Raw genomic sequence first — 27734 nt, 5'->3', positions numbered from 1 at the left:
CAAAAGCATCTTTATTTTCTGTTTCTCTGCTCAGGTTGGTCTCTCAGCAAAAATACAAAGACAGCGAGGTTTCTGGATGTTGTCTGTAAAAGCAGATGGGTTTTCAATGTGTCGGTGTTGAATTACGGGAGGACAAAGGAGGGAAAGAAATCGCTAGTGTTATTAAGAAACTAATTTTCATGAACTCGTTGTCTGTTTCTTGAGGAGTCTTCCTTTCACTGTCGGCCATGTCTGACCGGTGGGTAAGGTCGTGTGGGACAGCGAGCTAGGGCGCCATTGTTTTCGTGTGCACTTTCTATTATAGCGGTTTTTCTCTCGGTATGTGGTCATAATTTAAATATGCAGGCACTTTAATTTAACCACTGTGATGAAAAACTTGTCCTGTTAGTCAGCACGTGTCAAATTTCTGATTTGTCTGGCAGGAATGATCAACATTGGACATAAATTGCGTTACTTTAGTGTATGTAGAAGTCTGGGGCCATAAATAATCACAGTTTAAATTTGTGTCTGTAAAGCCTTGAAATGTCTCCCTCCTTGTAAGACACTATTGGAAATGTTTCCTGTATCTCTGGTATCGTAAATAATTTAAACCGAGTAAGTGAGTGTAATCGAGGTAAATGGCGATAGATAGCCTAAAACGGAAACGAAATAATCGCGCTTGAGTTACTTTATTAACCTGGCATGCAGACGTACTCTGGTAATCCGGGCAATTTGGGGAAGTCAAGATGGGAGGATGGCTTGTGGTCAGGAGATGGAGACCGGCCTGTGTAACATAATGAGCTCCGTTAATCTGTTGCCATTTTGGCACCAAGGACGGGCTTAGTGGAAGATGATTTTTCCCCAGACAAGGGGTGGGTAGGGGGAGAAGGCTGCGAGTTGGACACGTTGGGGTGGGTGGTGGGTGTCAGGGCCCCAACGGGCACCGGGTGTGGCGGGGCTTCGGGTCAGAGCGGTGTGACAGGGGGCAGGGACCGGGCAGGGGATCTGTGAGGAGGACAGGGTGTGGCAGCGGGAGGATAGGTGGGATGGTTTCTAGATGGAACTGTTCCACCTTAGGTTGTTCTCAGGCATTACGTTTTCGTAAGGAGAGCGCCACGTGGATTTTTCGCATGGGCAGTTCACAGTAGGGTTCCTGTGAGAATGCAATGCCTCTGCTGATCCCACAGGTGGCGGGGCTCAGGCAGTGCGAGTGGTTCACCACCTGTGCTGCGTCGGGATTACTAACAGGCCAGAGACAGGTACCCGTTGGAGGCCCGTGTTTGGGGATCCCTGATCTCTCGTATATTTCAAATCACTAAACGTTTGTAAAATATTTAAAATATACTCCCCCAAGAAAGCATGTACTTTAATTAGGAGAATTTAATCATTTATCCAAATAGCAGTCTTGGCGTGGTGTTTCACCATTGAAATCCCATCGGTTTCATAGCCTCATGCAAGCAGATCACTTGAGCCCAGGAGTTCGAGACCAGCTTCGGCAACATGGGGAAAGCTGTTTCTATACACACACAGACACCCACACACATGCCCAGCTGAGATCGCCAGCCCCTGTACGCCCAGCTACTTGGGAAGCTGAGATGTGGCACGATCACTTGAAGCTGGTTGGAGGACGCTTCAGTCCTCCTCTCAGGAATATGAGAGAAGGAAGACAGTATTTATTAAATGCTATTAATGGACGTACACTTTGCCTAAAGGAAATTGAAGTCTCTGGAAAAAAAAAAAAAAGAAAACAAACACACAAACAAACAAAATCACATTGTACCTCCTAAATGTTTAGTTACCAAATCAAAGTATTTAAGTGCGGGCTTCCTGAGTATTGCAACTTTATAAAATCGCAATGGCTTTTGTTATCTAAGTTTTATAAAGGAGTTTTTGTGAGGTTTGTAGTAAAATGCAGCGTTTTTCCATGAAGTCAGTGCTGCTTTTGCTCTGTATGTTACACATTTTTCATATTTCGAGTAAGTAATACTAGGAAGATGTCAGCCTCTGTAAGGGTATTTCACTTGAGGTTTCAACACAGTATGTAATAAAATTTTATGTTTTGGGCTCTCTTATTGTTATCTAAATATAGATAAATTTTCATCCTTTACAGCTAAATGATGGAAGCGAATCAGCCTGGCAAGCTTTTCGTTGGTGGGCTAAGTAGAGAAGCCGATGAAAAGACGCTTAAAGCAGTATTTGGGGAACATGGTCGCGTGTCGGAAGGTAACTCTTGATGCCAACATATATTTCTGTATATTTTATATTTATTTTTTTACCAAAGTAGACATACACTGAAAATATTTCCTTGAATTCTTAAATTAAAATGATTTTTTTTGTTTGTTTTTAAACTGTTGTTTTGAAGTTTCTGTTTGATATTCGGATAATTCTCATGGCAGCAGCTGAAGGGTCTGTGGAAAGGGTCACCTACTACTTCAAAAGGAAAATGAGCAAAAGTAAATTATTTGTGCAGCTGGAGAGCAAAATGAAATATAATAGGCAGGTTATATGGGTGACTCAGTATTAAGAATCGTAGTAATGATGTGAAATGTAATTATTTTCTGATTTCATGTAACTCTAAGATGTGTGTTATTATGGTGAGTTAGTTATGTACATGTAAAATGTTTTCATGTATTTTAGTTGTTTGGAAGAAAGATCGAAAAAACAAGTGTAGAGGCTTCGCATTTATTACTTTTGAGAACCCTGCAGATGCTAGGAATGCTGCCAAAGATATGAATGGAAAGGTAAGGGTCCCTAGTGAATAATGTTTTAACTTTGTTTTTCAATTAGCAGTATTAGTAGGTCTTTTTAGTATTACTAAACTTTTGAAGATAGCAGAATGCCGTGTGAACTGAAATGCTTTAGCCATCCTCTTCTTTTTGCCTCATAGATGCAAGTGTTTTTGAAAGGATATAGAAATAAACGTTGTATGAATTACTCTATGGTAACCCAATTTCCATGTTTGTACTTCAATATGAGCGTAGGTAGATTTTCAGAAGCTTACAAAGAGGTTTAAAACTTAGAAAGAACCGTCAGGAATATGAGAGAAAGAAGTCAATATTTATGACATGCTATTAAGGGAGTTACGTCCGATTCCTGGAAAGACTTTTGTAGCGTAGACAAACCGTGGATATATACCTAGACACACTTACAAGAAAGAAGTCTTCCGTAAAGAGACACCTAGACAGACTCACTAGACGGAAACATTCTTATCCATTCCCTGAAAATGTATTCTAGAGAAAGTATATTTAAAGAGGACCTTTTCACTGAAGGAAGTGTTAAGAAGTTGAACATAGAAAATAATATGAGAACATTGAATTTGGATAACAGAGCAACTAACTGACATTTTTGTCCCATCGTTGCCCTTTTCTCCTAAGCACATTTTTAGTCTGTCACCAGAGTGATTTATGTAACACGCATACCTAATTCCTGATTTTCCCAGTGTGTTGTTGGACTTGTTTTGATCCAATCCATGGACTCTTGTCCTATTGAGACTTAAATTCCAGGGATTGTGTGTTTACTACGGCTTTAAACTTTTCTGTAATACTGTTAACTACCGAATTCCTTTGTGTTGCAGTCAAGATCATTCCATCCTGGACGCTTTGGAGCTTTTTGTGTTTTATAACATTATCACAATCTGATTGTAGTTTCTGTTACCCTTTGTGCTATCTCGAGTATGCTTTCTTGGACTTGGTGAGCGTTACCATTCTCTGTAAATGTCTACGAAATAATAATTTATTCTTCAAAAACAACTTAGATTTTAGAGTTTCTTCCTCATCGTATATACTAGGTATTTTGTACTCCCTGTACCATGTATTAATCTCTCGATCGTTAAATTGTCTTTAGTGCATATTTAAACTTTCCTAGTTGCTTTCATTTCTGTTATATCTAGCAGACTTCCTGGTACACAGCAGACAGTACATTTTTATTCACTCTTATACTTCTGTGTTTGAAGGTGTGGTAGAACACGAGAGCTGCTTTCTCTTCATGGCATGGTGTCAGGACTGGAGATAATTTTGACTTTTGTATAGTAATCTATGATAATTTTTTCCGCTAGTTTTCAAGCAGAAGAAGAGGTAGTTTTTGTAGCTGTGATTTCTAAATCACTTCATCTCCCATATTTTATTGTATAAAAATAAATATAAGTGTTATATGCACATAACTATTAAGAACGGAAATAAGGAGGTACTTAGAGTTTTCAGGACGAATGAGGAGTTTAAGAAATTTTGGCTGACCTTGGAATACTGGGAAGCGAGCAGCCATGTGCAAATCTGGGGAAAATATTTTTGGCCCAGAAGTAGCAAAAGAAGTCTCAAGGTAGGAACAACTGGCTACGTGGCTGCAAGAGATCTTGGAAAGTATCTAAGATCTTCCCCCAACTACCAAAAGCCATGTGATTTTGAAATAGAGTTCTTAGCTAAACTGTTTTGAAACATTGCTTTGGCCTATAGAAAAGATTAAATTGAAGAAAGTTATCGTGAATTTAATTAGGACATTTAAGCATTTCTGAGAAACAGCATGCAGTACTCTACTACGAGTTGTTTTACAGGGACACGTCTAAGGCCAAATAAGAAATTAGTAAGGCAGAAGACATGAAGGAGACCAACCCTATATCACATTTAAGGAAACAGAAGTAGAGTAAATACAGAATTGTAAATTATACTGGGACCTTGTATGTGAGTATGAGCACAATAAACAGGAAACAATTCAAAATGAATAATGTAACTAATGCCTTTGAATAAATAACCTTACTTTTTAAAATGACACATTCTTTTATATACACTTGAAACACTGAGGCTTTTAAATAAGTGACATGGATGCAAAGGTGAAGTAAATTATGTATTGTAAAGAACATGTGCCACATTGTCTGGCAGAATGTGTGATGGGTTAATTTTTTGAGGTGTTATTTTTTAATATTGGAGGCCTTTCAAGGAAACTGAATAATAGAATTTCTGTTTATCCCTTCATGGAAGGCATGTGCTCAGCAAATGTCTCAAATTTCACATTGTGAAGGACGCGATCATTTCAGGAAAAAAAAAAAAAAATTAAAAAAAAAAAGAAAAATGTTTGTCTTTGGTGAAAACGTGTAGAACTGAAATAGAGTTGATGTAAAACATCTGTAAAATGTGTTTAGGTTAACTGTGACAGTTTTCTCGATTGTATACTTTATTCTTTCAGTATTTGTATGGAAAAGCAATAAAAGTAGAAGAAGCCAATAAACCATCCTTTCAACGTGGTGGTACGCGGAGAACACCACCTCCTTCAAGACACAGAAGCCCTTCGGGAAGTCTGAGGTCTACAAGAAGAAGCAGTGGAGGAAGAAGAGGGTGGCATCACTCACGTGGAGGACACTTGGGTAATGTTTTACAATATAAAGATGGAACCATAGGACTGAAAGACAGTGTTGGAAGATGTAGAAATTTCTCAATTTTATTTACTTCCCAGGAAAAGTAAATTCTTGTTGATAAGCAAAATCATTTGTAAGTGCTAAAGACGTATTATAGGAAAGATTGAACTAATATCTAAAAGTTGTTTTAAAATCTTAATTACTTTGCACGGAAATAACATAAATTTCAACTGAACTGAGTTTATGAATGATGATTGTGTGTACTCCACAGGTTTTCTGCAGAACTCATTCACATTCGTAATACTTTAGAGTTTCTCTCTTTGGGGCCCCGTAGTTCATAGATGTTGCATTGTCAAAATACAGTGAAATCTTGAAAACCTTCCAGAAGGACAGTAGAAACTCAGTATTTTAGGATTGCTTGCACAACATTTATTTTTCTGTGTATACACGTGCACACATGGATGCAAATATTTTGATATGGATAATTTGCATAGTGGGCTGCCATAAAGCATTTTCCACTTAAGGAATGTAGAACGTTAATTAGTCAAAAGAGTCTGTGACTCAGGAAATATCTAAGTTTAAGTCTTTCTTAGGCTTCAAAATCCTACTCTGACACTTCTTTTAAATAAAACCTTTTGACTATTGCAGGCATAATGAATATCGTGACCCCAAAGACAGAGGAAAGCAGATATTTCCAAATAGTACTTTAACTGGTTCATGCTTTAGTGATACCAGTAAAAATGTTGAAATGTAGCTCAACGTACTTTCTATTATTTTATCAACACCGCAGGGACCTCCCGTGGTACACCACATGAGGGAGGGCCTCTGATGACTTAGGGTGGAAGGAGTCACCACGGTTATAACAATACATGAGATAGACATGGCAGAAGTCTGGAGAGTTACTCAAGGAGCCGTGGTGATTTCTGTTCCCGTGATGGTGAGCACGGTGGAAGAAAGGAACAGATAGGGTGCACCATCCTCCTTGTGAAGCACATTGTAGCTCAAGTTACAGGGCTTCTAGAGGTGGTGGTAGGGAAAGCTGATGTGAAGGAGGAGACTAAAGCAGATCTTTAAAATAATAGTTCTTGCATACCAATTCTTTCTCACATATCGAAAATTAAAATGTTGTTTCAGCATTATTAGCTGAGTACCAGTAAAAGAAATAGGTTGGTTTGTGGGGAGAGGTAGATACTGTCTTATTCCATGAATTTTTTGAGGTATACTGATGAAAATGAATTTTTTCAAAGTAATTTCATAATTTTGAATGCTATTTGAAAACTGTCTGTTAAGATGTAATGTCTGTAATTCAGTTTTGTTTTGTTTTTTTTTTTTTTGAGACGGAGTCGCGCTCTGTCGCCCAGGCTGGAGTGCAGTGGTGCGATCCTGGCTCACTGCAAACTCCACCTCCTGGGTTCATGCCATTCTCCTGCCTCAGCCTCCCGAGTAGCTGGGACTACAGGCCTCCACCACGACACCAGGCTAATCTTTTTGTGTTTTTAATTGAGACGGGGTTTCCCCGTGTTTGCCAGGATGGTCTGGATCTCCAGACCTCGTGATCCGCCCGCCTCGCCCTCCCAAAGTGCTGAGATTACAGGCGTAAGCCACCGCACCTGGCTGTAACTCAGTATTTTAGGATTGATTCAACTATATTTGTTTTTCTGTCTATACATGTGCAAGCATCTAAGCAAATCTATTTTATTTTTCATTTCATATGGAGAACTTGCGCATTGGCCTGCCATATAGCATCTGCCGTTTAAGGAATGTAGAACTCTAATTTCTTCAAAGAGTCTGTGACTCAGGAAAAGTCTAAAGATCACATATAAATCATATTTATATATGTGTGTATATATACACACATATATTTATATGTGTGTATATATACACATATAATTATATGTGTGTGTATATACACATATATTTGTATGTGTGTGTATATATACATATATTTATATGTGTGTGTATATATACATATATTTATATATGTGTATATATATACACACACACATATATAAATTTTTTCATTATTTATTATGCAATTCTTAAAGATTATTAAAATTGAGCATAGCCCAAGCTGAAAATTACTATTACATAAGGGAAGTTTAAGAATCTAAATTATGTTAACAAGTTTTAGAGATCATGTACTTTTCTAAGGTGTCACCTTTTGATTCTGTAATTATCTGAGTTCCTTTGAGTGGAATTTGGTTTAATTTTATGATATGTTTTCACGAAGCTTTCTTCATACCAGAATGATATGAGCAGCCATTTATTACTGATCTCCTAATATGTTTTTCTTGATCTAGATTATATTTAGATATTTGAATGATAGATTTCTGCTCTCTCTTCACTCTCCACTTATCCCACATCTCTCTCTCACACCAATATATGAAATGATTCCTGATTATTTTTGTAGATTTTCTAAATGGACTTTTATTGCTTGAATTAAACTAATTTCATATAGAAATACTAAAGGTTATTAGTTTAGATAATTGTGCAATTTTACAATTACAATCTGCAGGAAAGATTTATACACATCTAATATTTAGCCATTTAAAAAACAGCGACGTTTCTCAACTAAAAAGATTTTGTATGAAATACAGGTGATGGTGGATACACTCTTGATCTCCACATGAGTTCTTCTAGGGGAACGTTTGGAGTTAAAAGAGTTCCATCTTCAAGAATTGGAAGTCCTCCTCCTAAAAAATCTGCTCCTTCAACTGTGGCAAGAAGCAATAGTGGGATAGGAGGCCAAGGTAAATGCTACCTGAGAGCCAGACCGTAGTTTTTGTATGACTGAAAATGAGCTATTTACCTGAATGCTTAATTTAAGATTGAGTAACACATTAGAATTGACACATACATGGACATACTTATTGATTGATAGCTTTTATTTTAGTTTGAATCTCGCTAGGTGAATTTCAGATTTATGGTGAAGAAATACTTGACCTTTTAACTGCAGATCAAAGAAGCGATTACAAAGAGGCAAACGTTCCATTTAATGCTTTGTTTGCTAGAGAATTCCTCTTAATTTTTCTCAAAGTTCCCAGCAGTATTCTTTGATGGGAGGCTTCTTAGTCTAATGAATCCTTGCATATCCTAGATCCCTTTCTATTTGACCCCTGGTGTTCCAATCTAAAAATTGTGTGTTCAGTTTCTTTGTCAGGTTAGAGTCTTGCTGTCACCAGGCCAGGCTGCAGTGGTGAGATGATGGCTTGCTACAGCCTCAAATTCCGGAGCTCATGCAGTCCTCCTGTTTCAGCCTCCTGAGTTGCTGTGACTCATGGCATGCACCACCACACCTATCCAATTTTTCTTTCCCTATTTTTGTAGAGACAGGATCTCACTACATTGTCATAGCTGACACTAAAGCCCTGGGCTCAAGCAGTCCACCTGCTTTAGCCTTCCACAGTGGCTCGAGGCGTGAGCCACTGGGCCTGGCCAGACAGTTTCTGTGACCTCGGTAATGCTTGTGTGCAAGGTGTTCTTGCTGGTTCTTTGAGGATACTACAAGAGCATTTAGCAGAAAAGCAGTCACTGGGCTTTAATACTGTTTAACAAGATAAGTAAGGATTGAAATGTAGACATGAAGGAGTCCAACATTTTTCAGCTAAGTTGATATCACAGAAATGCAGAGTCGTGAAGTTCAGGGGCTGTACATTTATCATTAAGATTGTACGGGGATGTTTAAACCTTAACGCGAGATCCTTAGTGCAGGATTTGAAATTATTTGAGGAGAGAATTTAGAACTAAGCAACACAAGGTGAGCAGTAGGATTGAATAGAAGTAATAATCTTGAGAAGGAGGAGAAGGGTAAGATTTCAGATGGAACAGAAGAAAGCACGATAAAAAAGTCACCGTTCTCAGCAAAGAAGTTTAAGCAGAGCAAATTAAAATTCTTACTAAGGCATGCATCATAATATGGAGGAAATGGAAACCTTCTGTTTTCAATTTTACATTTCGTATTAGAGGATTGGTGAAGTTAGGTAGTAATTGAGTTCACAATACTTAAGCTAGCACATTTCCACTTAAAGATTAGCCAGTGAACACATCATAGGTGAGAGACTGACCTGTCAGAAATAGCACGTGAAGCCTGTATTAAAGGAAAAACTGTTCTATTTTGAATGAGGCACAATGATGTAATGACTCTTTTACCAGTATTTCTTATTCCATGTAAAATAAATCTTAGCCATCGTTAGAAAAGCTGGAGGAGCATATTTTAATTTGTCCTCATTTAAGATAGAGCCAACCACTTGGAGATAAAGAAGAACTTTTGTGTACAGATTTCACATTCAGTAGTTCATGGGTTGCACTACTTGTGTGTGTGTGTGAGACAGATTGAACAAGATGGGTAAATGTACTTTCTTTGGCTGAGATAGGACACCATATGCAAACTTTAAAATCAGTGTAAATTTTGACGGTTTTATGCATTTTCCCTGTGTCATTAATAGTCATCAGTAATTCACATGAAAAGGAAGATAACAACTAACTAGTTATTTCCAGTTAAAAATGAACTGTTAACCTGAGAATTAATGTTTAGCTTAAACTGTGTTTAAGAGGAACTGGCCTTTTAGGAGCCAAGAGATTATACAAAGCTGTAAGCTATGCTGAAGGTGTCATGAATGTCTGGTAAATCAGGGAAAGAGAAGGAGAGTCATGGGAGAAATAATTTTTAAAGTTGTTTTAGAGTAGAAAAGATAGTTCTTCAAATTTTCTGTACTTTACGTAATATGTCATCATGTTAAATTAAAGGTCCCATTTCACGTGGAAGAGAGAACTATGCAGGTCCTTCACGCAGAGAGCCATCCTCCTCCCGGAGAAAGAACAGTACCTCAACAAGAGATGATGCTTATGCAACTAAAGATAGGTAAAGGAAAATTGAAAAAATAGTTGGTTTTTTGTTGTGGTGATGAAATGCACATACCAAAATTAAACATCTTTGGGTTAACAATTAAATGGCATTAAATGCATTCTGTGTTGTGTAACAACCACCTCTATTTAGTAAAAAAAAAAAAAAAAAAAAAAAAAAAAACATTTTCATGACTCCGGACTACAGCTCCACTATCAGTTAAGCAGTCCCTTTCCTTTTCTCCCTTCCCGCTGCCACCAGGAAACATCAATCTGTGTTCTGTTTATGAACTTACCTGTTGTGGGCATTTCCTTGTAATGGGCTCAAACACTACACGACTTTTTTGTCTGTCTCTTTTCTTTCTGCTGGATGTCCTGAAGGTTCGTTTACGTCATCGCACTTCACTCCTTACACAGGCTGTTAACCCATTATTTTGTTTGGGTTGTTTCCACCGCAGTATTTCTAGGCACAAATATTAGCTTGAGTACACTTACTCAATTCTGGCTATGTATGTGTGGAGTTGCTTGATCATATGATAATTATGTTTGTTTTCTTCAGGACCCACCACATGTCTCCATAGTAGCTGCCTCATTTTCCATTCCAGCAAGCACTGTATCAGGGTTCCAGTTTACCTACATCCTCTGAAAGACTTGATATTTCCAGCTTGTTACAATTTATAGGCATTCCAGTATGTGGGAAGTATGGTATCACATTTTGGCTTAGAAATGCATTTTCTGAATCCCTAATAAGGAGTATCAGTTCCCCGTACTTTTTGGGTATTTGAATATATTGTACTTGAAGAAATGTCTGTTTAGATGTCTGGCCTTTTTTTTTTTTTTTTTTTTTTAAAGTTGTAAACAGGTTATGTTTTGGATACTAGAAGTTGATCATTTAAAATTTGTTTCTTTAAAACTTATGCAAGCATAAATCATCGAAGTTCCCGAGACACCAGGTGTTATGCTCCGCCACGTAAAGACTGTGCATGGCGTGATTATGGTCGTTCTCTCCGTGATGAACATTCTTCTAGACGATATGGGTACTATAACATTTTCTTGTTTTCTCCAATATACGTCTTAAATTGTTCATTCTGACACTAACGAAGAGGTTTTTTGTTTTGTTTTGTTTTGTTTTTTGTTTAATAGTGATCATGACGGCCATGGTAGAGATGATTCAGAACGTCCAAGTGGAAGTTCCTACAGACATGCATGTCAGAGTTATAGTAAGCGTCCAGGTATGTTTTGTAAATTATACAATTATATTTAGTAGAGCAGATCATTGCTGTAACAAAATTTTAGGGAAAATTACAAAGGAAAACCATAACATGTTTAAATGTTGGGAAAGGTTAACAGTGTAAAGCCTAGGGATCTATAGGAAGGTTAGAACTTCAATTCATTTACAGAAAACGTGACTCAACCTTTATTTTAGAATAGACTTTCTTAAGCTTCAAAATACTACACTGACACTTCTTTTAAATAAAACATTTTGACTATTGCAGTCACAATTAATATCCTGTCAAGAGAGGCAGAGGAAAGCAGGTATTTCCAAATAGAACTTTAACTGATTCGTGGTTTAGTGATACCAGTAAAAATGTTTCAATGTAGTTCAACATAAGTGCTATTATTTTATCAACCCTGCAGGGACCTCTCGTGGTGTACCACCTGCACCAGGTCCTCGGATGACTTTCAGTGGAAGCAGTCGCCGTGATTATAACAATACACGAGATAGATATGACAGAAGCCGGGAGAGTTACTCAAGGAGCCATCGTGATTCCTATTCCAGTGGTCGTGAGCACAGTGGCAGAAAAGAACAAACCTATCCACCTTCAGTGGATAGGGTGCACCGTGATCCTCGTGAAGAATATGGGAGCTCAAGTTACAGGGCTTCTAGAAAAGGTGTTGGGGGAAGCCGATCTGAAAAAGGAGACTGAAGCAGATATTTAAAATAAGAGTTCTTCCGTGGGTATCGAAAATTACAATGTTGTTTCTGTATTATTACCTGAGTACCACTACTAGAAATAAGTTAGTTTTGTAGGGAGAGGTAGCTATTAACTTCCTCCATGAATTTTTTGAGCTGAAAAGGAATCTTTATCAAAGTAATTTCATTATTTTTAATACCATTTGAAAGCTATCTGTTTAGGTGTAATGTGTGTAGTAAAATTTTCAGAATAAATCTATACATGGAATGCAAAGTGCCTGATTTTATTGCTACACGTGCTCAAAAGCAAATTCAATAGCAGAGTAAACTGTGTTGTTTGTAAAAACTTGCGTTTGTTGGTTTGCACATAAAAACATACAAAAGTAGGCGCAATTGCAGTCTTCCTTGGAAGCTGCACAAGTTTCCTAATTAGGCTGCGTTTCTTTTAAAAAACTTACCAGCTTCAGCTGTGCAAGGTGGCTCACGCCCATAATCTCTTCTCTTTGGGGGACCTAGGTGGACAAATCACAAATTCAAGTTTCAGAAGCCCTCAGAAGCTGTCTGCCTCACCCTGAAACGTTTGTCCTTCAGAGGAATAGTAAAGGTCAAAAAGTAATAGATACTGTTGAAACTAGAGTTTAAAACATCCAGAACATTCTTCTTGAAGCATTCTGTGACTGAAGCGGGACAGTGGTAATGGAAACATATTTTCCACTGAAATCAAACTGAACCTGCTAAGTTTCCTAGGTACTTAGCTTAATGAAATTAAATGGTCCTAGTTTACATAGTGAAAAATGAGTGTTTAGTTTTGGGAGGTACTCACATTAATATTGTCTTCAAATATTTGACAATGAATGTTGTAAGCAATGTTTTAGCAATATATTCTTACAAATAGGAATAATCTAGGAGGGTTGGGAATTTATCAATTTTTTTTTTTTTTTTTTTTTTTTGAGATAGAGTCTGGCTTTATCACCTAAGCCATGGTGCAGTGACTGGACCTTGGCTCACTGCAACTTCCACCTTCTGGGTTCAAGCTATTCTCTTTTCTCAGCATCCCGAGTAACTGGCATTACAGGTGTGTGCCACCACAGCTAGCTGAAATTTTGTATTTTTAATACAGACAGCATTTGACTGTGTTGGCCAGGCTTCTCTAAAAGTCCTGATCCACCCTCTTCTGCCTCTCAAAGTGCTTGGATTACAAGCATGAGCCATCACGCTGAGCCTATCAGATATCATTGAAGGTATGAATAGGAATACCTTAAACCTTATGCTTTTTGTAAAGTGAAGTGTATAAAACAACAGCAAAAAATTTCAGATAGGGGATGGCTTAAAGATTTAATAAATTATCTAATGATAAATACATAAAGAATAGGAGCCAAACAGGTAAACCATTTAGCTTTCCTGAACAGGCAGTGTACAGAATGGAATATACAAAGTTCCATAAGTTTTATAGTCTGTAATTCTTCAAGTAGCAAAATAATCTGCGAAGAGGAAGCATCTTCATGAGAAAACGTTGACAGAATCATCAATTTTTAAAGGGAAAGGCTGCAAATAATTTTAAAGAGGAAGTTACCAACTTTGATTTTCAAGTGAGTTATTTATCTCATGAAGTTATGTTTTCCTTCACCTTTAATGTAGGACCGTGAGGATTAAATGAAAAGATGAAACTCCCTAGTATCTTCACAGTGGCCTCATAAGAAATAGTGTCTTTCAAGATGTGATGGTGAAGGTCTTTACTCCCCGCATTTAGGGAGGCTGAGGTGGGCATATCTCTTTAGCTCAGGAGTTTGAGACAAGCCTTGGCAACATGCAGCAGTCTTGTCCCTATAAAATAGACAAAAAATTGCTGGATGTGGTAGTGCATCAGTGCAGTCCCCTTCCCTCAGAACTGAGGAGGGAGGATCGTTTGTGGCCATGAGGACAAGGCTGCAGTGAGCATGTTTGCTCCACTGCATTTTTGCCTGGGTGACAAAGTGAGACCCTGTCAAAAAATAAAAATAAATAAAAGTGTCTATGATACTCTGACCCTGGGAACTTTTAACCCAAATTATCTTCTTGAGCCATTCTGTCATAATGACTTAAAGGAATGGGGAACAGAAGCACAACCTGTAAGATACAATTTATCAACCCTGGAATAGGGGCTGTGTTTCAGCAAGTTAGAGTAAATGGTGAAAAGCCTTCATATAACAAGAGCTAAAGACTTCTTCCTTAATTTTCATAGGAAAAGTGTACTTTTTAATGAATAATAGGATACATTTTACGATCTGTGTCTGCTAGGATTGCTATGAGAAAATACCTAGACTTGGTGGTTTATAACAAACATTTCTTATAATCTTAGAGCCTGAGATGCCCAAGATGAAGGCATCAGCAAATACAGTGTTCTGGCAAGGGCCCACTTTGTGGATTTTAAACAGCCGTCTTGCTGAGTCTACACATGGTAGAAGGGGCTTGGGACCTCTTGGGTTGCTTACAGGAGGGTACTAATATCATTTATGAGGGTGCTGTCTTCCTGACCTCATCAGTTCTAATCAAAGGCCCTGTTCCCCATCCAGAGGGCAGCCAATTGACATTTCTCTATGTTGAGCTTAATGTATATTTTAGATGGTGGAGTGAGGATGGCAGTGAAGACTGAATGAATTCCCTGGTTTGCAGTTTTTAGTGTCTCTGGTGTTGCCATCAGTTATTAGAGGCATGAAGATGATTTTTTAAAATGTTCATACATAGTCATCTGGCTTCAGGTTACAAGTTTTGGGGATAATTGGGCAGTTTTAGTTGTCAGTGATGCTAAATCATGAAAGGGGGACACAAAGTTGAAGTTTGAGTTTGGGGAGTTGTAGCTATGTATTGAATAAAAGAAGAATTGAAAATGGAGACTAATAAAATTTGTAAGACATCTCATGTGGATGTTCTGTAGTTTTCCACTGAAATATAATTCTCTCTGCAGTTACTTCTCCTGACTCTTATTCACAAAATAAGTCTGGTCTTACTAGTTTTGTCATTATTTATCTAAATGCAGTAAGAATGGTCATTGACCACCGAGGCCTTTATTTATTTATTTCTTCATGTATTCACTATTCCTTTCTAAATTAGAAACAGTGTCTGACTCATTTCAGCCTCCACCTCCTGGGCTCAAGTGGTCCTCCCACCTCAGCCTCCGAAGTAACTGAGACCACAGGCACACACCATCATACCTGGCTAATTTTGTATTTCTGTTTGTTTGTTTGTTTGGGGATATTGTCTTGCACCATGTTGCCTAGGCTAGATGTGAACTCCTGGGCTCAAGTGTTCCTCCCACCTTGACCTGTGGGAGTGCTGGTATTACGGGTGAGAGCCACCATGCCTGGCCACAGAGGCCTTTCCAGTTTGCTTTGTGAGAACCAAGTGTCTTTTTTTTTTTTTTTTTTTTCGCGACGGAGTCTTCCTCTGTCTCCAGGCTGGAGTGCAGTAGCTCAGTCTCAGCTTACTGCAAGCTCTGCCTTCCAGGTTCACGCCATTCTCCTGCCTCAGCCTCCTGAGTAGCTGGGACTACAGGTTCCCCCTACCACGGCTGGCAAAGTTGTTTTTTTTTTTTTTCTACTTTTAGTAGAGACGGGGTTTCACCATGCTAGCCAGGATGGTCTCAATCTCCTGACCTCGTGATCCACTCACCTCGGCCTCCAAAAGTGCTGGGATTACAGGCGTGAGCCACCACACCGGGCCTGTGACCTTTCTATAATTAGGCTCAGCTTATATTTTCTAAAGCCTTGAGACTAGATGCTAAGCCAGGAACTTCCCACCAGGCTTTTCTACGAGAACCTGTAGATTGGGTTGAATTCGTCTCCTCTCAGAGTCCCCAAATATCGTGAGGTTCCAGAACTTGCCCAGAAGTGACCTGTTTTTCTCATCTCTTGGGCTAGGAACTCTGTAACCGATTATGAGGCCGCTTTTCCCAAGAGGGCTTTATAAGTATTGTCCCCACAGTCAACTTTAGTTTTTAATGCTGCCTTGTTATGTCTGATTCTATGGAAATCATTCTTAAATGTGTTTGATATTTCAGACGAGGCTTGGCAATAAAACCAGTTCCCAAGAACATTCAGTTCAAAAAAGGACACTTTTGTACTGAACAGAAGAAATGCCTCTATTGTCATAAAAATATTTATAAAATATTAAACGTCCAGTGAATGTAATGCAGCTCAATTAGTGAATTAGTACATCCAAGAAGAATCCCAATGTATTCTCCTTTTTAAGGTTTTTTGTTTGTGTGTTTGTTTGTTTGTTTATTCTTTTCACTGGCAGAGTCACCCTCTTTCGCCCAGGCTGGAGTGCGGTGGTGAGATCTCAACTCAGTGCAACCCCTGCTTCCTGGGATAAAGGAATTGTCCTGCCTCAGCCTTCTGCATAGCTGGGATTGCAGGTGTGCGCCACCATTCCTGGCTGACTTTTGTATTTCTAGGAGGGATGGAGTTTTGCCATATTGCCCAGGCTGGTGTGGTCTCAAACTCCTGAATTCAGAGGATCCACCTGCCTTGGCCTCCCAAACTGCAGGGATTACAGGCATGAGCTACCATGCCTGGCCCACAAATGTATCCCTGCACTTAATAATAACAGCAATTCGTAACATGTGGCTGTGTGCAATAAACCATTTTAAACTAATCTCATTTACTAAATATTTGCATGAATCATGTGAACTTGGCCTTCTATTTCTGGGATTTTTAAGAGTATGTAATTCACAATAGTGCTTACTTATCTCTAAGCCAATTAATATGGCACCCTTTTAAGTGATATTCAAAATTAACAGGGTAATCACATCCAGAGGTAGTAATATATCACACACACATAATGTATATGCAAAAAGTATAGATAGCGGAAAACAGAGTTTACAGCTCTCCTCAAATGTAGCCATGAATTAAGCAATAGGGTAATAGAAATCTCACTGGTTTATATCCATTTGATATTTAATCTAAACTGTGCTTCGGCAAAATGAGACAAGGTTACCTATTCCATAGGAGGTCTAATACTTTGCGTCCGTATTGGTAAAGAAGAATTTTCTGAGAATATTTTGCCATAGGATTGAATCTAGTGAGTCAGAGGACTACATTTTACTTATAATATACATCCAGTGACAGTCTGAATACCTCCAAAAGCTGGGCAATTAAAATGCTCAATCTCTTCTAATTAGCTATTTTTCTTTCCGCTTCAGTCAGATAATTTTTTGGAGGGTGGGGAAGATCGTTGAGTCCCTGAAGAGCCTCTGATTTAGAGAGCCTAAATTTCTTGTGACTATAGTGGGCTGAGAGGCTGAAATAGAAAAAGCCTTGTTTAGTGGATAGAAGGATGGACAATGAGAGGTTTAAAGTAGGATATGTCAAAGAATTCAAGGGAGCTGAATAGTAGATAGAAGATAGTAAGAGGACAAGCAAGGAACACGAGTAATAGGAAGGAAGACGTCAAAACGCACCAGTGTAGTGAGATGTTAAGTTTCTCAAAGATCATTGAAGTTCCAAAGTATCCTTACAAAAGCATCCCAACAACAAGGATGTCTATTTAGCAAAGCCTAAATTCACCAGGGTTCAAGAAGATGGGTTTTAGTTGACTAAGAGAGTCTCATGGCAGAGGCAAGTATCCAAATAAAGAACAAAGAGGTGTCAGACAGCTTTAATTGAGATAAAGAGAGAGAGATATAGAGATAGAGACAGAAATAGAGATAGAGATACCTACCGATACAGACAGAGACACAGACAGAGAGATAGAGATAGACATAGATAAAGACGTAGACTTGACAAAGACATAGACGTAGACATAGACATAGACATAGACATAGACATAGACATAGACGACATAGACATAGACCTTGACGTGGACATAGACATACACAGTCATAGACATAGTGATATAGAGAGAGAATCTTCCATAAAGACCAGGCAAATGGGAAAAATCCCCTTAAGGAAAATTGGTCTCCAACATAGGGACTCATTAAATAATGTCCACTGAGGAAATATGCTAGAAAGAAGGGAACCAAACACATGGTGTTGCCCCACTACTTGGATTGCTGGATCATATGATGGGTGGTTCTGCTTGTAGACTTCTTAGGACTCTCCATACTTAAATTGACATAAAGCTCTGTGTGAGGCCTGCACTAATTTACATTCTCACCAAAAGGGTGCACGTATATCCTTTACTCTGCATCCTCACCAGAAATGCATTTCTTTTGCCTTTTGGATAAGAGCCGTTCTGACTGAAGTGAGATGACATTTCACCGTGGGTTTGATTTGCATTTGCCTGATGGATTAGGGATGATGAGCACTTTGTAGTATGTGTGCTGGGCAACTGTATGTCTTACTAAAATAAATGAGTATTCACGTCATTAGCCCATTCATTTTCATGCTATTTAGTCATTTGAGTCGTGTATGTACTGTAAATATTCACTTATTGTAAGATGTATGGTGATCCAATAACTTCTCCCATCCTGTAGGATGTGTCCTCTTTCTGTTTAGTTTCCTGTGGCGTTCTGAAGCATCTTAGTTTGATATAACCCCATTCTCTATTTGTGATGTTCTTTACTGTGCTTTTGCAGTCACTTTGAAATCATCATTACAAACACTTGTCATGGAGCTTCTTCCTTCTTATTTCTTCTGGTATTTTTATCGTTGCATTCCTGACATTGGAGACTGGTGGGAGATTATCTACTCTTTTATTTTTTACATATTTATTCATTTATTTTTGAGACAGAGTTTTGCTCTTATTGTTCTAGCAGGACTTCAGTGGCGAGATCTTGGTGCCCTGCAACCTCGCCTGCCGGGTTGAAGAAATTCTCCTGCCTCAGCCTCCCGAGGAGCTGGGATTACCGTCACCTGCGGTCATGCCTGGCTTCTTTTTGGTATTTTTAGTAGCGACAGAGTTTTACCATGATAGGCAGCCTAGTCTCGAACTCCTGACCTCAGATGATCCGCCCACCTTGGCCTACCACAGGGCTGGAATCTCACACGTGAGCCACTACACATGGCCAAAATAATCTAATTTTAAAATCCTTTACATAGATATTCAGATTCTTCCTCACCTTGTTTATGGAAGAAACTCGATTTTGCGTTGTGCGTTCTTGCTTCCTTGGAAAAAGGTCACGAGAAGCAAAAGCAGTGACTTAGTTCTGCTCCCCTATTGTTTTTCTTTAGCTCATCTGTCTTCTTTTCCTCCAGTGCTGTGCTATTTTGGTAAGTAAAACTTTGCAGAGTATTGTGAAGTGAGGTAGTGTGATGCCTCCAGCTTTGTGCTTTCTACTGGATTGCTCTGGCTCTGCAGCGTCTTCTTCAATTTCATAGGAAATTTAGGATTTTCAGTTTGCTTTTGTATGAGGAACGGTTGTTGATATTTTTAAAGGGTTTGCGTAGACTCTGTAGGTCACTTAGGTGGTACTGATGCAAATGTCGTTTAATCCTTGTGGCTGGGTGCACATGCTTAGGGACAAGTGACACTGGGTATTCACATCAGTGCTTAGGAGGGCCGTAACGTGCAGACAGCTTCCATCCCTGGACACACACAGATTGTCCCCTGACATTTGGACATCTCTTCAATTCCCTCCCTTCTGTGAGCTTAGTATGGTCACCCAGATTCCCTGTGCAGTGGCCTGACTTGTCTGCGTTGCCATGGCAGGGTGAGTGAGGATTGCAGCGGGGAGAAAACATGTTAAGAAAGCCTGGGGTCATTGTAAAAGTATATGACTGGCCTGGGAGAGCCATTCTGAAAGCACACAGACATAGAAGAGCCTGGGTTGGACATCAGCATAGAGGGTGAGAGGGCCCTAGTTGAACCCAAAGTAAGCCTCAGGTTGTAGCAGGCCTCAGGGCAAGAAAGGAAGCCTTTAAGGCATGATGAAGCAGCTATCCACTGACACTTGCTTATGCCTCTAAGGTGGCTGAAGGTTCCACAGTCCTGTCATGTGGACGTTACCGTTCCCTGATGGGCATTTCTGCCTCAGCCCGTGGATGGCCTGGGTTTGCTCACTGGAGTCTCTTCCCTGAGCTTTGCGTTGTCCAGGAGTGTCCCAGCTCCAGCACCCACAGGCCTCTCAGCTCCCAGCCCTGGCCTCCCCTCTGTTCCCTATCTGAGGCCCTAACTCCCTCAGGTAGTGCTACAGGGGATTGAGCTACAGGCCCTGGGGGGACTGGGGAAAGGGTTCCAGGCCAGGTCAGTTCTTGCCTCAAAGCCAGTTCCCCAGAGGCCAAGGAATAACGCCCAAGCTCCTTTCATGTGAGGCCCCACAGCGGCCCCACCTTTGCAAGGCTGCCAGACCATGAGTAGTCACGGTCAGCCAACCAGCTGAAGAACTCAGTTAGGCGGTGTCCTGCCTGTAGCTGGGGGCTTGACCTTCATGATCCCAGAACCCCTAGACTGCAGTGGAAGGAGAAACCCTGCATCCTAGAGGGAGAGGAGTCCCAAAGGCTCGTGGCAGACATACCACCTTCCCTACCTTGCTGGGAGGCATTCCTTTAGGAGGACGCCAACGCGATGCTCCTTAACGATCACTTCAACGTAGGAGTAAGTGTTGTGACAAGAGGAGATCTTCATCCTGCCCTGGTACCTGGGATGGCTGAGTTCCTCCACCTGCCTGGCTAAGAAGGAGAAAGAGGAGAAACTCAAAGGGACCATTTCATCTAGATGGGCTGAGGTGGCCTGCTAGCTGGGGTGAAGCATGCTTTTCTTCTTCTCAGCTCTCCTGCTGAGACACCCCAAGGTACCAGGGTGGTGGTACCTCAGAAACCCGACCCCTTCCCCAGACCCAGTCTCCACGGCCTGACATGCAATTCCATCATGTAGCTAAGCAGGACTTCTTCATGCTCTGTGATCCGGGCCGACTTCTGGGCGTGCAACTTGGGTTTCTGGGGTGAGCCTGCTAGAAACAGACATGGGGAGTGAGGATGGTTTCATGGTTGGCATCCGCATGCAGACTCCCCTTCCTCCAGGGACCTTCCAAGAGAAAAATGCCCTTCGACATTGTGCTGTGTGCGAAGGGTCCTTGGTGCCATTATTCTCCATGGTTAGTGATGTTCTTGGCTACCCGTACCTACCACGTGCGCTCATGGCACCCGCAAACAAGCTGCCCTCCTATCTACAAGAGCCTGGACTTGGTTTCTCCTCTGTCCTCCATCCCCTGTCTTCTGGCTGACCCCCTATGGTTCCAGCGCGGCCTCACTCCATCTTGCCTCGGGAAGCCTAACACCCAGCCCCAGCTGCCAGCCGTACCGAATGGGCAGCTGCAAGGTTTAGGATCTGGTCCAGAAACCAGGGATGCCCTGGGGCCTGGGGTGTTCACATAGCCAACCTCCAAGAGATGGATGTCTAGAGAGTCTGTTGCCGGCTGGGGCCAAGGCCATGCTGTGGCCTCTGGTCCTTCTGCCACTTCTCATCGGCCTCCTCCCCGGCCACCAGCTTGACCATCGCCATTATGTTGTCCACCACCAGCACTGCATCGTCCCCCAAGGCTGCCTCTTTGTTTTGCACCCCGGGTGCCCTCCCCTGCCTCAGGGCTGAACGGGGCGCCCTCCTCCGGAGCTCCCGCATACCATGACCTACTCCTCCCACCCCACACCATCGCAACTCCTGGCCTCTGGGGGCTGCTCCCATGGAGGTCCGTGGGCGTCCCCTGATGACAATCCTTTGCCACACCTACGTTGACCCAGGTTTCCTGGGAAGCCCCGCCATGCCCGTGGCCTGCTGCACTGTCTGCGGGACCCTGGGCCACAGCACGGTCTGCTGCATACAGAAGTCTAAGAGCCATAGGCCAAAGTCCTGGTCTTGCAGAGCCCTCCCAGCAAGCATCGTAGGCACCTCTGTGCTTCCAGGAGCCTCGGGGGCGGCAAGGCAGTGCACAGCAGTGTCCACACTTGCCATCCATGGGCGTCCCTGGCTGCTGGCCTCCGGTGTTTCCAGGGCACTGGACAAGAGGTCCTTCAGGATGCTCCTGGGAGTTCAGCATGGTATCATGCTCAGGGAGGAACCATGGTACTGGGAGACTCTATTTGCCTAGACCTGCGAGAGTCCCCGCAGAGGTCTTGGCCTGAGGAGCTGGGGAATTCCACTGTACAAGGTGACTTTCCTGCCACACTCCTGCCCAGGTCCACTGCACCCAAGACGCCCAAGCAACCAGCGCTGGTCCCTCTCTCTCTCCTCTAGATCGGCAATTTTCAGTACCATCTGCCTGGCCTGCCTAAGGAAGGGAGATGTTTCATGTGTTCACTGTGGGACAATGGTTTGCAACTGTCAGGATGCCAGTTAGGGTGTAGGACTTCCAAGCACCCAATTCCAAAGCGCACGCTGCCGGCGCCGCCTGGTACAAGCTCTGATCTGATGCCTTCTCACAGGAGTCTTTCCCCAGGAGGGTGGAACAGCAGGCCACCAGGATGCGGACGCGGGGAGCCCCAGAAGATGCCCACTGCCCTCGCACGATCAGCCTCGGAGAGAGGGTGGATTTTCCAGCACTTTCGGCATCCTTTAGGTATAGTATGGCTGTGGCCCCCTACTCCGCAGTCGGCCAGCCGTGGTCCCCAAGCCAGATGCATGCGCCGTGAGGGCCCCGTGACCCAGAGGCTGTTTGTCCTACTCTAAAGCACCTTTATTTTCTATTTCTCTGTCAGGTTGTTCTCTTTGCAAAAATACAGAGACAGCAAGGTTTTTGGGTGTTGTCTACAAAACAGGATGGGTTTGTAATGTGTCTGTGTTGAATTATGGGAGGAGCCTACAGAGAAAGAAATAGCTAGTGACATTAAGAAACTTTTTTGTAAACTCATTGTCTGTTTCTTGAGGATTCTTCCTTTTACTGTTGGCCATATGTGACGGGTGGGCAAATTGTGGGACAACGAGTTATGGCGCCATCGTTTTCATGTGCACTTTTTATTAAGGTGGTTTTCCTTTGTGAATGTGGCCATAATTTAAATAGACAGGCAATCTACTTATCCACTGTGATTAAAAACTTGTCCTTTTAGTCAGCATTTGTCAAATTGCTGGTTTGCTTGACAGAAATTGTGGATTTTTGACGTAAATTGCATTCCGTTAGTGTACGTAGAAGTCTGGGACCATAAATAATCACAGTTCAAATTTGCCCCTGTAAAGCCTTGAATTGTCTCCCTCCTTATATGACAGTATTTGAAACGTGTTTCCTGTATCTCTGGTATCGTAAATGATTTAAACCGAATAAGTGAGTGTAATCAAGATAAACGGCGATAGACACCCTAAAACGGAAGCAAAATATACGTGCTTAAGTTATTTTATTAACCTGGCACACTGACTTACTCTTGTAATCCTGACATTTTGGGAGGTGAAGGTGGGAGGATGGCTTGAGGTCAGGAGATGGGGACCAGCCTGTGTAACATAATGAGCTCATTTAATCTGTTGCCATTTTGGCACCAAGGACTTGTTTAGTGGAAGATGATTTTTCCCCAGACAAGGGGTGGGTAGGGGGAGAAGGCTGCGAGTTGGACACGCTGGGGAGGGTGTGGGCATCAGGGTTCCAGTGCGCACAGCGTGTGGTGGGGCTGCGGGTCACAGCAGTGTGATGGGGGCAGGAATTGGGCAGGGGATCTGTGAGGAGCACAGGGTGTGGCAGCGGGAGGATAGGTAGGATGGTTTCCAGATGAAACTGTTCCACCTTAGGTCATCCTCAGACATTACATTTCCATAAGGAGATCGCCACCTAGACTTGTTGCATGCGCAGTTCACGGTAGGGTTCCTGTGAGAATACAACGCCTCCGCTAATCCCACAGGTGGCGGGGCTCAGGCAGTGCCAGTGGTTCACCACCTGTTCTGCATCCAGGTTGCTAAAAGGCCAGAGACAGGTACCCGTTGGAGGCCAGTGTTCGGGGATCCCTGATCTCTCGTATATTTCAAATCACTGAAAGTTTGTAAAATAGTTGAAATATTCTCCGCAAGAAAGCATGTACATTGATTAGGTAAATTTAATCATTTATCAAAATACCAGGCTTGGCGTGGTGTTTCACCCTTGAAATCCCATCGATTTTATAGTCCCATGCCAGCGGTTCATTGGAGCCCAGGAGTTTGAGACCAGCTTCGGCAACATGGGGAAACCTGTGTCTATTACAATATGCACACACACACACACACACTCACACACTCACACACACACACACTCAGCTAAGGTAGCGAGAGCCTGTATTCCAGGCTACTTGGGAAGCTGAGACGTGGCATGATCACTTGAGGCTGGGCGGAGGACGCTTCAGTGGGCAGTGCACTTTGGCTGAAGGAAATTGAAGTCTCTAGGTGGGAAAAAAGAAAAAAAAAGAAAACAAACAAAATCACATTGTACCTTCTAAATGCATAATTTTCAAATTAAAGTATTTAAATGGGCTTCCTGTGTATTGCAACTTTAGAAAATCACAAGGCTTTTGTTGTCTAATTTGCACAAACAAGTTTGTGAGGTTCATAGTAAAATGCCGCACTTGTCCATGAAGTCAGTGCTTCTTTTGCTCCGTATGTTATCATCAGAGTGGTTTATGTAACATGCATACGTAATTACACAGTTTTCATATTTCAAGGAAGAAATACTAAGGAGATGTCAGCCTCTGTAAAGGTATTTCACTTGAGTTTTCAACACTCTATGTAATAAAATTTTATCTTTTGGGCTTCCTTATCGTTATCTAAATGTAGATAATTTTTTACCATTTACAGCAAAATGATGGAAGCGGATCAGCCTGGCAAGCTGTTTGTTTGTGGTCTAAGTAGAGAGGCCAATGAAAGGACACTTAAGGCAGTACTTGGGAAACAGGGTCCCTTGTCGGAAGGTAACTCTTAACACCAACATACATTTTCGTATATTCTGTATATGTTTTTTACCCCAGTAAACACATACTCAATATATTTGCTTGAATACATACATTCAAAGTGATTTTTTGTGTGTGCGTTTAAATTGCTGGTTTGAAGTTTCAATCTGATACTTGAAAAATTCTCGTGGCCTGCAGGTGAAGTGTCTGTGCTAAGAGTCACCTACTACTGCAAAAGGAAAACAAGAAAAAGTCCATTATTTGTGCAGGTAGCAAACAAAATGAAATAAAATATGCAGACTGTATGGGTGACTTAGTATTAAGAATCTTAAGAATCACACTAATGATGTAAAATGCATTTTTTTTTTTTTTGGTTTGATGTAACTTTCAGATGGTTTTTCAGATGGTTAGTACTATAGTGATTCCGTTATATAAATGTAAAATGTTTTCATATATTTTAGTTCCTTTGAAGAAAGATCGAACCCACAAGTGCAGAGGCTTCACATTTATTAACTGTGAGAACCCTGCAGATACTAAGAATTCTGCCAAAGATACGAATGGAAAGCTAAGGGTCCCTAGTGAATAATATCCTAACTCTATCTTTCAATTAACAGTATTACTAGGTCTTTTTAGTATGACTGAACTTTTGAAGATAGCAGAATGCCATATGAACCGAAATGCTTTAGCCACCCTCTTCCTTTTGCTGTATAACTGCAGGTGTAGTTGAAAGGACATAGGAATAAACATTATATAAATTAGTATATGGTAATCCTGTTTCCATGTTTGTATTTCAACAGGAGTGTCAACAGGTTTTCAAAGCTTACAAAGAGCTTTAAAACTTGGAAGAAACCCTCAGGAAAATGAGAGAAATAAGTCAATCTTTATTAAATGCTAGTAAGGGAATTATTTCCAATTTACAGAAATAATTCTGTAGCATACACACACTGTGGATAGACACGGACTTACAAGAAGAAATGTTCTGCGGAAGACACCTAGACAGAATCACAAGGTGGAAACATTCTTTCCCACTCTCTGAAAATATATTCCAGAGAAAGTATATTTAATGAAGACATTTTCATTTAAGGAAGTGTTAGGAAATTGAAAACAGAAAATAATATGAGGACATTGAAGTTGGATAACAGAACAAGGAACCGGCATTTTTGCCCCATTGTTGCCCTTTTCTCCTAAGAACGTCTTTAGTCATCAGAGTGGTTTATGTAACATGCGTACGTAATTACTGCTTTTCCCAGTGTGTCCGATAACTTGTTTTGATACTATCAATGGTCCCTTGTCCTACTGAGTCTTAACATTCAAGGGACTGTTTGTTTATTACAGCTTTAAACTTTTCTGTAATACTATTAACTACGGAATTCCTTTACGTTGCTGTCAAGATCATTCCATTCTGGACCCTTAGGAGCTTTTTATGTTTTATAACATTATCACAAACTGATTGTAGTTTCTGTTACCCCTCACGCCATCTTGAATATGCCTTCTTGAACTTCATGAGCATTACTGTTCTCTGTAAATGTCCCAGAAATAACAATTGATCCTTCAAACACAACCTAGAACTTATAGTTTCTTCCTCATTCAATATAAGAGGTATTTTGTATTCCCTGTACCATGCATAACGTATCTCTTGATTGTTAAATTGCCTTTAGTACATATTTAAATTTTCATAGTTGCTTTTATTTCTGTTACATGTAGCACAATTCCAGGTACACAGCAGACAGTACATTTTTATTCATTCTTACGCTTCTGCATCTGAAGGTGTGGTAGAACTTGAAAGTTACCTTTGGTTCACGGCATGGAGTCAGGACTGGAGGTAATTTTGATCTATGTATAGTAATCTATGATAATTTTTTCCACTAGTTTTCAAGCAGAATACAGGTAATTTGTGTAGATGTGATTTCTAAATTACTACATCTCACAAAGTTTATTGTATGAATATATATATATATATATGTATATGTTATATGTACCTAAGTATTAAGAATGGACATAAAGGTGGTACTTAGACTTTTCAAGGGGAATGAATAGTTTAAGAAATTTTGACTAACCTCAAAATACTAGGAAGCAAGCACCCATATGCAGATCTGGGGAAAATGGTTTAGGACCAGAAATAACAAAAGAAGTCTCAAGGTAGGGAAAATCGGCTAAGAGGCTGAAAGAGATCTTGGAAGGGATTTAAGATCTTCCACCAAGTAACAAAAGCCATGTAAATTTTAAATAGAGTTATGAGCTGAACTGTTTTTAAACATTACTTTGGCCTATAGAAAAGATTAAACTGAAGGAAGTTACTGTGATTTTAATTAGGACTTTCAAGCATTTCTGAGAAATGGCATGCAGTACTCACTAAGAGTTGTTTTTTAGGGACATGCTAAGGCCACATGAGAAGTAAGTAAGGCAGACGAGATCAGGCGCATTCAGGGTGGTATGGCCATAGTTCAACATACACAAATCAATAAACATTATGCAGCATATAAGCAGAACCAATGACAAAAACCACATGATTATCTCAACAGATGCAGAAAAAGCCTTTGACAAAATTCTACAACCCTTCACACTAAAAACTCTCAATAAATTAGGTACTGATGGGACGTATCTCAAAATATTAAGAGCTATCTATGACAAACCCACAGCCAATATCATACTGAATGGGCAAAAACTGGAAGTATTCCCTGTGAAAACTGGCACAAGACAGGGATGCCCTCTCTCACCACTCCTATTCAACATAGTGTTGGAAGTTCCGGCCAGGGCAATCAGGCAGGAGAAGGAAATAAAGGGTATTCAATTAGGAAAAGAGGAAGTCAAATTGTCCCTCTTTGCAGATGACATGATTGTATATCTAGAAAACCCCATTGTCTCAGCCCAAAATCTCCCTAAGCTGATAGGCAACTTCAGCAAAGTC

The 27734-nt window shown here is 40.8% G+C and overlaps 1 pseudogene; it reads left to right on the top strand.

Moving 5' to 3' along the window:
- Positions 1 to 2087: 2087 nt before the first annotated feature.
- On the top strand, positions 2088 to 12376 carry LOC129053438 (RNA-binding motif protein, Y chromosome, family 1 member B-like; annotated as a pseudogene).
- The last annotated feature ends 15358 nt before the right edge of the window (positions 12377 to 27734 follow it).

This window comes from Pongo abelii, chromosome Y (assembly GCF_028885655.2).
Source record: "Pongo abelii isolate AG06213 chromosome Y, NHGRI_mPonAbe1-v2.0_pri, whole genome shotgun sequence".
Classification (NCBI taxonomy): Eukaryota; Metazoa; Chordata; class Mammalia; order Primates; family Hominidae; genus Pongo; species Pongo abelii.
This window is presented reverse-complemented; position numbering and strand designations above follow the sequence as displayed.